The sequence below is a fragment of the Passer montanus genome, unplaced genomic scaffold (assembly GCF_014805655.1).
Source record: "Passer montanus isolate IOZ18808 unplaced genomic scaffold, ASM1480565v1 scaffold183, whole genome shotgun sequence".
Lineage (NCBI taxonomy): Eukaryota > Metazoa > Chordata > Aves > Passeriformes > Passeridae > Passer > Passer montanus.
This window is the reverse complement of record NW_024365715.1, coordinates 511,474-522,317: the sequence shown is the minus strand read 5'-3', so window position 1 is coordinate 522,317 and position 10,844 is coordinate 511,474.

Here is a 10,844-nt window from a genome sequence, read left to right as displayed (position 1 = left end):
TCCCAATGGTCCCTTGCTTCCATGAGGCCCTGAGGTGCCATAATGACCCCTTGGTGACACAAGGCCCTGAAGGGCCCTAATGGTCCCCATGGTTCCATCAGACCCCACAAATCCATAATGGTCTCTGGGTTCCATGAAGCCCCACTGTGTCACCATGGCCCCTTGGTTCCATGGGCTCCAGTGGTGCCACAAGGATCCCCTTGGTTCCATGAGGTCCCCACAGTGTCACAGTGATCTCCATGGGAAGGAAAGAACCCAGCCCCAGGGTTGCAGGGGCAGTCACCAGAGGCCAAGTGTCATAGGTTGACCAGGAAGTGAGTTTTCTTGGGAAGTTTAGCCAAACTAATCAGTGGTCAGATTTTAATATTGACACGTGTTGTAACCTCTGAAGCCATGGACACGCCTCTGAGAACACAGAGGGTTAAAAGCAAAGAACTCCCAGACTCTACCCATAGACTGAACCAATTTTCCTGTAACACAGAGACTGCATTTAGAGATGCAATGGCTTGAGCCAAGAGAGTGACCTATTGCAGTGATTGCCAGTGCAGGAGTGAGAGTGACCTGCTGCAGTGACACCATGTGAGGACTGAGAGTGACCTGCTGCAGTGACGCCATGTGAGGAGTGAGAGTGACCTGCTGCAGTGACACCATGTGCGGGAGTGAAGTGAACAGAGAAAGATGAGGAGGGTATGGTGGTGCCCTCTGTCTTCAGGAAAGAAGAAGATCTCTGTTCTCAAGACCCTCAGTCTAAGGGGAGGTGAAAACAGGGGGGACTGTTGTCCCAAAATAAGAAAAACTGTCATTCTTTGGTACTTGGCAAAGCATCATTAAAAGGAACCCTCAAAGCAGTTTTGGTCCCTGGATGTGGGTGAGAGCCTGGAAGGAGGAGGTCACAATGGCAGATTTTCTCTGGGCGGTGCAACGTGTGACATGGAAACATAAGGGGTTTCAACAGTGTTTCCTGGGGAAGACTATGGTACAAGAGAGACTCCTCTCTCCCTTGATGAACTGAGAATTGATTATCTGACAGGTGGTAACTTGACTGAGAATCCAAGGTTTTGTCTCACTGTGCTTTGGTGGAAATTGGGGAGGGGGGGAGGAGGAATGTTTTGGAAGGTTTTCGTCTTGAATTTTGTGTGTTTCTTTTATTACAGTTGTAGGTTAATCAAGTTTTTCCCTTTATTTCTAACCTTGAGCATGCTCTGCTCTGTTTCTGGTCACATCTCACAGCAGCCATTTGAGAAAATTCTATATTCATGGGTGCACTGGCATTGCTCCAGCGCCAGCCCATGACACAGAGAAAAGCCAGAAGGGCAGGAAAGACACCAGGAATTGGTCACATTTTCTCCTGTCACAGCCGTGACTCAGGGGATAGGATTAAACCTGGAAAGGCTCAGGCATGTTACTGACCTCCTGCTGCCTAAGGAAAGAAAGAGAAGTAAAGATAATTTGTCCTTTTTTGGGTTGTGCAGTTCAAAAAAGACACTGAGCGACACGATCCATCCTAAGGACGTGATTCATGTTGGTTCTTTTCACTGATCTCAGGGTGCAGAAAACTGACACAACAAGGGGGTTTTGCAGTAAAAATCAAAACCAATGTACCTTTATGGAATGACCACAGCAAAATGCATTAGGGAGAAGGGGAATAAAGAAAAGGGAAAGAATAAGGAAAAAAAGAGGGGAAGAAAAGAAAGGAGGTGTGTAGCTACCAGACGTGGGATCCTTTGAAGTCCAGTTGACAGAGCGTGCCGTCTTCATGTCAGGGGAGATCTCAAGTTCTCAAGGGTACCAGTCAGCTCTAACCTCTTTTATAGTCTTTTTAGATTGGGGGGAGGGGACACATTTCAAAATAGTCTATTGAAAAAGAGTACAAAAAGTCCATCAGCAGTCCATCAGCAGTAGGCATCGTACAGAAAGTCCATCAGCAGTAGGCAAGAACCATTGTCTTCTCGGTCCAGTGGTCACTTGCAAACTTGCTTTGGTTACCTGGCCTTCCACACACACACCTTCCCCCACCCTGCAATGAAGATTTCAGTCTCAGTCTTCTAGGGAAGAAGAGGGGGCTTTTCCATATCGGGGTCGCATGTCTCAGTCCTTGAGGGGAGAACCTTCTACTCTCTCTGTCATGGTGGTTGATGTACGGTGAATGAAGGGTCTTTTTGTGGTGACCACCGAGAAGGTCATTCTAGAGAGAAAGTCCAGCCAAGTCAGGAGGTTGGAGAAATTCCAGGATCAGAGTTGCTGAGTGATGCAGGCAAAGAAGGGCACAGTGCCCCTTCTCGAGTGCAGTGTTCCATGGGGTGAGCATACACACCCATAGTTTGGCTTGGTGGACCAGTCAGACCCAGATTTTCAGAACAGGATCTTCTCCTTTCCCCAGTGGTCTCGGCTTTCATGACGATCGAGAGGCAAAGAATGAGGGAAATTTCGGACAGACACTCACACACTCCCATAACCTCTAGGCTAGCAGGCCCTGGTATATTTAAATTTTCTTTATTTTATTTTTATTTATTTACCTTTTTAAAAAAACATCAAAATAAAATAGATACAATTAAAAATATGTCATCAAAATTTAAAGATACAATCAAAACACATTTATTCAAAACTACATTTAAAGATCAGCACATATGTACATCTCTAACTATGAAGACTAATTCATAAATCCTATTCTTGAAACACTCTTCATGCAGGCAGCAGCTTCTTCCTGAGCTTGGAGGAAAGAGAGCTCTTCTGGACGTGAGGGTAAGAGACAATCGGCAGTCAGCACAGAAAACCTGTTGGTAAGAGTGTAGGCAGTCAGATCTGCAAAGTGGAGACACAAAGTATCACAGAGGCCGTCCTGGCATGAACCCACTCCACGAGCACTGCCGGGAGAGAGACACAGCTCCTTACCCACCAGCCTCAATGCAAACAGGGATCTACCTCTGCTTGTGCTTCTTGGAAGCCACTCTGGCTAAGGCCAGTGAAACAGCACACAGAACCCCATGACCCAGAAACGGGCAATGCAGCTGATCATCCTGGAAACAGAACCACCAACCCCTCAGGACTAATTTCTCCAACCAGAGCATTGTAGCTGTGGCAGACTTTGTACCTTTGCTAAAGCATTTCACAGTCTGTTTCTGCAAGAATAATGACTGAAATGTCGAATTGCTTTTTATTTCCATTAAGAAGTTGTCTAAACCAACACTGAAGATTTGGAAATGCACCCAGGAGATGCAATTGAGAGATTTCTAATAAGAAGGATGATTCAATTTTTGTAACTTTGATGTCAAGTGCCAAAAGTCTAATCTGGCTCTCCCCTTTGCTCAGTGGCACACAACAAAGGGCAGCATTAGAACCCACTTCAAAACTCCAGCCCACAGAGATGGGTGCTGCCTGACAGCTGGATGAGAAACACCAGTGACTAGCTGGTGTCTTTGGCAGAATGCTTTTGAGACTTCCAACAAAATGCTGTTTCAAACCTCAGTGTGTCTTAGAGAACTACCCAGACCCCATTGCCATGGCATTTGGACATCTCCACATTTTAATGGCATTTCCACTCCCCATGTTAATGGCATTTTTTCTTATAATGTCCACTGAAATAGGGGCATAGAGAGAGAAAAATGCTACACAGCAGATGGAAATTTAACCAAAACACAAGTGTTTTCTCACATTGTCTCTGAAATTTGCACTCTGCTCATTTTCTGAACTGAACTATATCCAACACAGACAAAAAGTTACTACCAACAGGCTTCTTGCATGGCAGATTTGGCTGGGAGATCAAAACCTGAAATGCTCTGGAGACCATTCTTATTTTCTGATCAGAGAAAATGTAATTAAAGACATTGGTGACTATTGAAGGTGAAGAACAGATGTCTGTTCCTACTAAATCTCAGAGAAAACATCTGCTCTTTCTAAAGTAGTCCTAATTTATGCTTAATTCCTTTATTTGAAAAACAGAGTAAAATAACTGCAAAACTAAATTCCCTATTGCTGGAGATCTACTTTATTCAAATGCTCTTTTAGCGGGCCTTTGACATTCCTAATCACTGAACATGCCCTTTTGAGATTCCTAATGAAGACACAAAGTGTATTACACCTTGCATTTAAAGATGTTGGCCTAATAAGCAGTGAATTTTGCCCCAGCTAAAGCAAGGCTAACAATTGTCTTCTCTGCTGTATATTGACATTATATATCACAGATGTCCCTGAGCTCCCAAGAGAGGAGCCAGCTGGGGTATTTTCAGCCCCCCCCTTTCCTGGAGCTGGGTTCTGCGATTCCCCAGTGAGAGCTGAGCCCTGAGGCCGAGCTCTGCCCCCATCTCAGGTGCTGCACAGCTCTGCAGCAGCCAGGGAAACCTGCCAAATACACCTGCCTTGGGCATTGGGCAGGAGGGACAAGCTCAGCACCTGCTGATGTGGAGGAGCTACTCTACTGTGTTCACAGGCTTTCTCTGTAAATGCTCCCTCAGAGACCTCTTGGCTTAGAAGGGGAGGCCATACCTGCGATACTCCCGGTGACATCCAGCAGAGCTTGGCCACTCAGATGACTCCATTGGTGGCTGAACTCTTTCAGCAGTGATACTTTATCTACAAGTGAAACACATGTTTCTGCTCACTTGTCTGAGCTCATGGAAGAAAGGAGAGTGGGGAGAGAAAGGGCAGAAGCAGCTCCATTTTATCAAAGAAAGTAAATTTCTGCTGATTTTTGAATCCTTTCTGACTTTCCTTCCTGCCTACTTGGCAAGGTTTTAAATTCAAAAAAAAAAAAAAAGCTCTCCCTTCACATTTGGAAATCCAAACTCATCTCCTGTACCAGGAGCTATGTCAAAACATTTGACACCAGGGACCTCAAGAGTTCAGTCACGTGGAAGAAGTAGTGAAAAGATTTTGCATCTCAGAGCAAAAAGGAAGAAGCCCATACTTGGGACACAGAAAGGCAGAGTCAGGCAGTTCATTACTTCACAGGGCAGCCGAGGTGGAGAAAGTGGAAACTCCCCTTGAAGACCTTCCTCTTCAACACTCCATTTTTCAGGCATTTTCAGAGCTGACATAAGTCTGTGTGGCAAAGGAATTTAGAGCAGCCCTTGCCTATGTAGTTATTTGCTATTGCCATCTTGCCCCACCCAAAGCAACATGTGGAACAAGGCATCATTTACAGCTGGATTTAGACCCGTTTGTTATAAAGAAATGAACTTGATGAATCATAGGTTCCTCTTAGAAAAAAGAAGACCAAATGGAAAGGTGGAACATAGGCAGCTAATGCCTATAACATAGAGCCTTCCAGGTGGCTGCTCTGCAGAAGCTCTGATGGGCTGGTGTCCCTTCATGTCAACAGCAAAACTGTTCATTTGGCAAGTCAAACAGGACCCAAGCAAACTCCAAAAGCCCTTTCCCTCTGAATTGTAGCAAAGCTGTAGTCTGGGACTTGCTCTTCAGACTTGCTCAGCAGCACAGAGACAGGGGCTCCTGGGACTTTTGGGAAATGTTGCGGCACATTCCAGCCTGTTGGGAACTGGTGCATAAGGACTGCACCTGCACAGCTTCTGGTGGGTGTCAGCTGGAGCATTCCACAGACAACAGCAGCTACCAAGGCACTCAGCGTTCTCTTGTGTCAGAGAGACAGAGACACAGGTGAGGAGAGTCCGTGCCAGGGCTCAGCCTTACCTAAATGAGCAATGGATTCTTCCAGTGCTTTCACAGCTGCAGCACGAACCCCGGGATCCTTTGAGTTCAGGTTCTTTGTTATTCCCTGCACCAAAGGGATCATCACCGGGTTCAGGGCATCTTCCAGGAGGCCTATGATTTCAGCCAGCACGTCCAGTGCCTTCTGCTTCACTTTCTTGTGGCTGTCAGATATCCTCAGGACAAAATAATCAAAAATCTGTCAAGAGAACAAGCAACATGGAAGCTGGATTAGAATGTCCTTGTTTGAAGAGTGGATGTAGCACTCAGCAATGTAAAAAATGAAAGTGACCTTTTCTGTCAGGTTAGCCCTTGCTTGCACAATTTCACTCTTTTCCTGTGGGCCACTTACTGGAATGGTAGCGCAACCTCATGCTGCTTGAAAGATTTTCTCCTATTGTTAATAGGTTTGGTTGGGGACAGATTAGTTCCTATTGTATTTCTCTCCATCTAGAAATCATTAAATCAATTCCATTTGTTAATGCAAAAGGCTACCTTTACTTTACAAGTATGGAGGCAGATATTTACAATGCCCATTTTTCTATACAGTTGCCACAAATACTGAGGGCAATCATGATTTTGCCAAAATTATGGCTGAAGGAGATCTAAGTTTGATTTTGTTTGTCTCAGAACCTGTGTCTGGAGAAGTACAGGGCTCTGATCAACTCTTCCAGGATCCAGACCATTTCTCTAACTAACAGGTAGAGTTCTGAAATTTAATGCACTGTACAGCTCTCATTAGAGCAGATTCAGTCCCTTGACAGACACAGCATCAGGCACCTTTTTCTGGAAAAAGGGAAAAAGCAGCTGCTGGGAGGAGAAGGCAGACATCTGTCCTTAGACATTTTCCTCCTTTTCCAAAGATAAAAAAAAGGCCCCCCAAGAAGGGTGAGCACTGTCTTTACCAAGAGGAATAGGGATGAGGATGAGTAGCTAGAGTTGTGCCTGAGCAAGACATGATGGAGTTTACAGAAATATTCTTTTTTAAAAACTGGTACTGCCTGATACTGGTACTGGTACAGCCTGATACTTCTCTTCCCCATGCAAACCCATTTTTTATCTAGAGAATAACAGCCATGCTTTCAGTGGCTGGATTCCCTTCACTTAACCCAGCTGGGAGTAGGAGACAGCAGCAATTACACCAGCAATAAATTCTGTCATCAGCTGGGCACCTGCCAGACATATACAGCTGGACTGAAATAACTTGTCCTGAAGCCTGAACCTGGTTTAAATTTATCTGGGTAAGAGGGACCAGTGTGTCCCAAACAGCCAGGATGTAGTGCCAAGACACACTGAATTAACTTTACTGCTACAGGCTTGGGAAAGGAGCTAAATGAAAGGAGCAATGAAGGTACCCTACATACTTCGACAATGTTAGTGCAGATGAGCTGGGGGCTGTTTTTGCACAGGTCTAGGAGGAGTGCCACTCCTTCCATGCGTGTCTGAAACCCCTTGGCTTCCAGGAGATGGTAAAGCTTCTGGAGTGGCTCCATTTCTACCACAGCTGGAGGTAACGTGACCTGGGCTTGTGCACGGTGTACAAGGTGTCCATCAGAGGTAGGTTTCACCCTGGAAAATAAATCCAAATTAGGACCTGTTGGTGATAATACCTTCAGTTAATTGTAAGCAAAACATCTCGAGGAGCTTTCCTAATGATGTGATTTCAAGCTAGAAAATCATGAGGCGTCTTTGTGGATTGGCACCTTGCTTCTAGACTGGGACTTCTCACCCAAAACACCCATCTGAAAAAGACTCCACTCAGATAAAAAAACAAACCCTGGTTGAATTTACGTGTCCCAAGTCAGGCAGCAGGAACTCTGCCCTCTCCTAGCCTCCACAACCCTGCCCTTGCCACTGCACTGGATCATCTGAGCTGCAACCAATGGGTGTCTTTTTGTCTCTCCATTTTTGTTGAAACCCCTCCAGAGTAGTTGTGTTCAGCGTAATGCAAAAGTGGACATTTTTTATCCTAGAGCATTTGTAGGGAAAAGAAACAATCTCTGGCACTGGTCATCTCCACCAGAAAGATTTGCCTGAGGAAGAGGCATGTAAAGCTTGTCATGTGCTTTGTCACATCTAACAAAAGTGCTCAGTACCGTTTGCTAGAAGGCAATGTGGCCTGGGGCTTCTTGGAGCCATGGTTCCTCTTCTCCACTGGCTCCTTGACAGATGGGCATTCGCCCTTCTGGATTTCCATCCCCTACAAAGACACAGAGAAACCCCATCATTCTTTAGAATATAAAATAGGAAATCCCTGTTTAAAACACCAGTTGGAACCAGGATCACTGCTACCAAGGGAAACATTTCCTAACTTACAGAAGGAAACAGACCAGAGATTCAGTGATGCCAACTCTTTGCTTTCAATAGCCCAAGGCAGGTTATGGGTGCTACCAGACTGAACAGCAGTCTAAAATCCCAAATTCATTAGTCCTGAGCATAAATGGGAATAATGCAAACTGGTAGGCAACGAGCGCTCTTACAGGAAGCAGCAGAAAAAGCTGGACTCTTTGGAGGTTGGCCCACTGTGTTGGAAGTGGATTTGGTTCAACACTCACTCTCCCTGTGCTTGCACAAAGGCACACTCCCTTCTATAATGTCAACATCAACAAAAAAATCCCACTCCAAACAAACAAAGGATTTTTCACTGGATGCTGCTGAATTCACCAGGCTTCTTCCACCTCCACTGGGCTTGACAGCAGGGCAGTATTCCCAAAAGACAGACAGTAATTGTAGTGACTAGGATTGACTTGGATATCTTTTGTATATTTGGACATTTTCTTGGTACTACTGTTTCTGGTGTCTTTTTCAAGGACTCTGTTATCTTCAGACTCTGTTATCTTCTATTCTCACTTAATTGCTTTACTGGGGACAGAGTAGGGAGAACGTGGTGGGGGCTTACTCTTAAATGTAAACCCATTTTCTCCTCTTTCCCTTTCTTCTTTGTGACCAATATTCAAAGTATTCAAAACCCCACTTTTCCCCTAATAATATCAGTTCCTTTGTGGCCTGCAGATGAACAGGCTGAGGATTAACAGCTCATTCCCAGAAGCAAAATGATTCAGCAGAAGAGGAATGAGGTAAAGACACATTGGCTATGCTGGATCTCATGTAAGCAGTGGCAATACTGCACAAAGGAGACATTTCTCCTGCTAAGCACTTACTTTCTTCTTAATTCTTGTCAGAATATCTTCCAGGTCACGCGTGGAAAGAGAGCGTTCCAGAAGAATTTTAAATTTTTGATGGCTCAGCAACATGTTCACCATCTCCTGTCCATAATGCCTAAGAAAGGATGGAAGGAAGGGCAGGAGGAAGGAAGACAGGAAGGGAGGGAGGGAGGGAGGCAGGAAGGAAGGCAGGCAGGAAGGAAACAAAAGTGAAACAAGGACGAGTGTTAACAGAAGAGGCTGACACCTTAAACTCATCAGGTGCAACCCTTGCATGAGAAGGCATTACCTACTCAGCAAAGAGGGAGATTTACTTGACACTGCACAGTGCTGTCAGATGAACACAAGAGGCAAGAGGAGATTGGGGGCCACAGAAAAATACCATTTCACTCTGAAACTGTGGGTGTGCTCCTGTGGGATCAAAGGATCCCAGGGAACAAGCAAGACACATCTGCTTTGTTGTCAGAGCCTATTAGCAGTGTCTTGCTGCCACTGCACAATAACTTGCCTTTCTTTAACTGGCAGGGAAGCCAGGACAAAACACCTCCTGCATCCCACTGATTATTCTATACTATATGTATGCTCAGGGATAGCTAGTTGCTCTGGTGCTCTTGGCAGCTATTAATGGGAATTTCGTCATCAAAGTAAGGGGATTTTGGTGGTTGGGGTTGATTTTGCCACTAGGAAACCACAGTTTTCTTCAAGAAGAAATTTGGAGGTCATTGAGCCACAGAAAACAGCATTCGAGAAATCTGCAGAAGAGGTTTTAGAAAGAGTGAATACATTATCTAAAGACTTCTGAAATATTTCTAGGAATGTCTTAAGATAATGAGAAACAGATGTTTGGGATCCTTCAGTGATGAATATTAGCCAACACTTTGGCTTTGTGTTGTGCACCTAAGGACAATCAAAACTGTTGGGCTGGCTAATCTGAGCTCTTTTGATCTCAGTAAAGAATCCTTCAAGTCACAGGAAGTTGGCAATGCACCTTTTTGCTGGCCAACCTCAGGTTATCCAGTACAGTCATTTTCCCAGACAACCCAGAGCAGTGGTCACAGCACCAAGTCTGACTGAACTTGAGAAGCATTTGGACAATGCTCTCAGGCCCATGAAGTGACTCTTGGGGTGCCCTACACACGGCCAGGAGCTGGACTGGATGACCCTGATAGGTCCCTTCTAACTCGGCATATTCTGTGATTCTATGACCCTTATCCACACAGTGAGGTCACTTATTATTGCCTCGAGTTTCCACTCTTTTGTGGTTTTACCTTTATAGCCAGACAGGAAATGGTTTTCCTGTTTCAGGAAGTGAAATGAAGGTCATTACCTTGTGTCCTGGTGACAGTCCTGAGCAAGCGTCCCTGCCACCTGTGCCAGCCTCTCAGCCCTGGCTGTGCCTGCCAGCTTCGTGACTCCAGTTCTCTCCATCAGGGACAGGAGGAGCTCGGCCGCACACTTCCGCACCTGGGCGTAGCGGCTCCTGGGAAGGAGAGAGCAAACCCTGGGGCACGGGGAGAAGGAGCAGCAGCAGCACAGGCCTTGGCCAGAGCCTGCTCCCTGTCCTTGCTGGGGGAAGGGGGCCTGGCTTCTCCCTGCAGCTGCCGACACCTGCAGAAGGTTCTGTCCTCAGATAAACACAAAGTTAGCATTGGGCTGTTCTGTGCAATGATCCTGATGATCCTGAAGGGCCACTTCCAACTCGCCACATGCTACAGTTCTGTGATTCTGAGAACTAATAGGCTGCAGGAGGGCAGAAACAGATGACAAGAGGAAAGAAATGAGGTTGATTGTAGAATCAAGTCCCTGAGTTCACAGGAGATGCTGGATACAAGACCCTTCCCTCCCACCATTCCCATTCTTTCCCTCATCCCTTCCCCCACCCACACACTCAAAGGTGAAGAATATCACTGAAAGAAGAACCTACTTAACTCCCCTGTCCATGAGAGCAGTCATTGCTCGTGCAGGAGTCACGTTCTGCACCATGATCCCCAGAGTGTGACAGGCTGCCTTCTGAAC